Genomic DNA, 4,005 nt, shown 5'->3' on the forward strand with positions numbered 1-4,005 from the left:
TACCAGGTTCTTCCATCCATGGGATTTTCCAGGCAAGAGTACTGGAGTGGGGTGCCATTGCCTTCTCCACCAATACAGTATACTAACACATATATATATATGGAATTTAGAAAGATGGTAACCTTCCCAACATTCTTAATCCCAAGCAATCTCTTCTCCATCTCTAAGATTCTGCCATCTGAGTATGTTTTATAAATGGAATCATAGAGTACATGGCCTTTTCAAATTGTTTTTTATTTTATCAACTCCACTATTGATACTCAGCCAGATTGTTGCATGTATCATATTTTGTTTCTTTTTATTACTGAATAGTATTCCGTGGTATGGATATACCACAGTTTGCTCAATTATTTTTGTTATTTCAAGTGTTTGGACATTATGAATAATGTTTCTATGAATACAGTTGTCCAGGTTTTTCTGTCAGCATAGGTTTTTAGGGGGATAAATGCCTAGGTGTGTCATTTTCATGCTTAAGATATTATTTTTCTCTCCAAGATTCTGATAAGTCACAATTGATTTCAGCACCTATTGAATGTTTAAGAACTAGTCTCTCTAATGGGCTGAAAAGAGAATGGAGTTTGATAAAGTAATCAGCATGTGCATTAATAATATGAGGAATACAGGTGTTTCGGAGAAGGCATCACAGAGTAGACACTGCTGAGGACTTTGAACTCTGTTTGAAAGCCAACTTCATTTGTCTGAGCTTGCATTCCTTCTTAGACTTCAGAAGTTATCTTTTAGAGAACACGCTGACATTTTTTTCCAGAATCTGAAGAAATTAGCAAGGAAATTATATTTCTTACAGCCTTTATCTAGGGTGAGAGTGAGAACTATCAGCCTGAATTAATCAAATGCACATGATACCTTATCTGTGAAACATGTCTTAAAATATCCTTGGTTCAAAGGCAGGGATTTTTAGAAATGTCATCTGGCACAGTTAGAGGATTGCTTTAGATAATCTCCAAAAGCTACTTCTACACCTAAAATCTATGATTCTCTTCAAAAATTTCTGTTTTAATCAAGAAGAAATTGAGGTTTAGTGACTTAATATCATGCAAACAATAAGTGGATGGATGACCACTCAGAGGTAGAAGTCAGGAGTGTTGTCGTTCGATCTACCCTGTAAATGTAAAAAAGATAAAAGATTCATTCATTTTAAAAATGAGGAAACCCAATTATGAATTGACTCCAAAGAAAGATCTCTCTCTTTCAGAGAAATGGATTATGGAAAATGAAACTCTGGTGACTGAGTTTGTTTCTACGGGCTTGACAAATCACCTCCAGCTCCAGGTTGTTCTTTTTGTGATATTTCTCTTGGTCTATGTTGCACTTTTCTGGGAAACTTGGGGATGATCACTCTCCTTTGGATGGATTCTCGCCTGCACAGCCCCCTGAACCTTTTTCTCAGCCACTTGTCCTTTGTGGACATCTATTCCTCTTCTGTCACTGGTCCCAAGATGGTAACTGACATCTTTGTGGAGAAAAAAGTCATCTCTTTCTTTGATTGTGCTGCCCAGATCTGGTTTTTATTTTTTTATTTTTTTTGGTCAGTGTGTAATGACTGAGTGTTTCCTCTTGGCTTCCATGGCATATGACTGGCATATGGCCATCTGTAAGCCCCTGTTGTATACACTAATTATGTCTCAGCAAGTCTGTGGGCAGCTGGTGGTAGCTCCTTATATCGAGGGCCTTGTAAGCACCATGATCCACACAACCTTCACCTTTTGCCTGCCTTACTGTGGTCCAAAAATCACCAATCACTTCTTCTGTGACCTTCTTCATGTTCTCTCTGTGGCATGTGCAGACACACGGGTCAATGAAGTTTTACTTTTCTCTTGGCTGGAGCTCCAGGAGTACTCAGTGGCCGTATCATTTTGGTCTCCTACATTTAGTTGTCATCACTGTCCTGAGGATCCGTCTGCTGACAGGAGGTGGAAAGCCTTCTCCACCTGCTCTTCACACCTGACTGCTGTCTCCATCCTTTATGGGACACTCTTCTTCATCTATGTATGTTCAAGTTCCAGTTTCTCCTTGGATATTAATAAAGTGATTCCCATGTTGAGCCCACTTATCTATAGCCTGAGAAACAAGGAAGTAAAAGAATCATTCAGAAAGGAAGAAGTTTCTTATGGGTAAATAAACTGGAACACCATTTATACTACAGATTGAGAGTAATCTGAATGCAAGATGTAACCACATGGGCTGGGTATAGAGAATCTTTATTTTATGTTGAGATTTTGGGTCATTGACAAGTCATACAATGTCTTGTATTATAATTTTCTCACTTTGTTTTTCTCATTTCTGATTCAGTAGGGATGGATTTTAGAACTTTTAAACTTAAAAGAGTAGATTATTGAATCCCAAGACTTAAAAATATTCTTATTCATATAAAAAATTTATGACTAGGATATCAGAAGTTCCTTGTTAAGTCCTGAGTAAATTGTAATCATAGCAGTGACTTAGCAGTACTTTCATTTTCCTTACAGTGTGTTGCGGTCTCTCGTCTGTAATCTTGACCTTGACTCTTTAAACATAGACTGTTAAAAAATGTATTAAGGTCAAAAGTTTAAAGCTTTCAATTATAAGATAAATATGTTCTGGGGCTGTAAAATATAGCACAGTTTCTATAGCTAACAACACTGTATTTTATATTTGTAAGTTGCTGAGAGAGAAGATTTTTTAAAATTTTATTTTATTATTTAACTTTACAATATTGTATTGGTTTTGCCATATATCAACATGAATCCACCACAGGTATACATGTGTTTCCCATCCTGAATCCTCATCCCTCCTCCCTCCTCCCTCCCCGTACCATCCCTCTGGGTCGTCCCAGTGCACCAGCCCCAAGCATCCAGTATCGTGCATCGAACCTGGACTGGCGACTCATTTCATATATGATATTATACATGTTTCAATGCCATTCTCCCAAATCATCCCACCCTCTCCCTCTCCCACAGAGTTCAAAAGACTGTTCCTTTAATCATTCTCATCAGGAGAAATGAAATTCAGAACTCTGTTAGGTGATTGATAAGCTAATTGGGGTAATCATTTTGCAATATACACAAATATTGAATAATTATGGTGTATACCCTGGACTAATAAAATATTATGTTAATTATATATCAATAAACCTGAAAAAAGTGAGATATTCAGAAACTATGTAACCATAGCACTCTCTAATATTACCTTCATGTTTGGTGTACATTTATTCCCAAGGCCTTTTATATCCTCTATACTCTTTAGTCATAGTAATAATTTATTGGGATTTTGCTGCTGTAATCATATGCTTTGTGCATATGAAGTACAGAATATCTCCATGTTCTTTAATAAAGTATTAGCTATTATTGTTATTATTTATTGATCTTTGTGACATAGGCAGGATATTAGTTCTATATTTACAGATAATGCGCCAACAGCCATGAAGAGTCAATGCATTACCTGTGACTTCATAATTTGGTCTCATACTTTTATTTTCTCCAGTTACAATATTCCTTCAGCCATATTTTTGTGTTCTGTTTTCTGGAACATGGCAACAAATCAAAAAAATGGGGGAATAAATGATGTTTTTGTACTAGTATAAGACTTATTGAGATCTACACTTTGTCATCCTTAAAGACTTTCTTTAAAATGTATTTAAACTTTAATTTAAAAAATTAAAGAACAACAAAAAATGCGTTTAATTTTAGTTCAGTAACTTTGAAGGATAAAAGTAGTTAGTAATACCCTAGAATTTTTGTTTTATGTATTTTTTGTCATGCTTTCTGCCAGTTTTGGTGACTATGTTGGTTAATTACACTGCAGTATATGTTAGAACTGGACATGGAACAACAGACTGGTTCCCAATAGGAAAAGGAGTACATCAAGGCTCTATATTGTCACCTTGCTTATTTAACTTATATGCAGAGTACCTCATGAGAAACGCTGGGCTGGAAGAAGCACAAGCTGGATCAAGATTGCCAGGAGAAATATCAATAACCTCAGATACGCAGATGACACCACCCTTAT

The 4,005-nt window shown here is 36.2% G+C and overlaps 1 pseudogene; it reads left to right on the forward strand.

Annotated features, from left to right (window-relative positions):
- Positions 1-1,224: 1,224 nt before the first annotated feature.
- On the forward strand, positions 1,225-2,136 carry LOC104999469 (annotated as a pseudogene).
- The last annotated feature ends 1,869 nt before the right edge of the window (positions 2,137-4,005 follow it).

Source organism: Bison bison, unplaced genomic scaffold, assembly GCF_000754665.1.
Source record: "Bison bison bison isolate TAMUID 2011002044 unplaced genomic scaffold, Bison_UMD1.0 scf7180017853671, whole genome shotgun sequence".
Classification (NCBI taxonomy): Eukaryota; Metazoa; Chordata; class Mammalia; order Artiodactyla; family Bovidae; genus Bison; species Bison bison.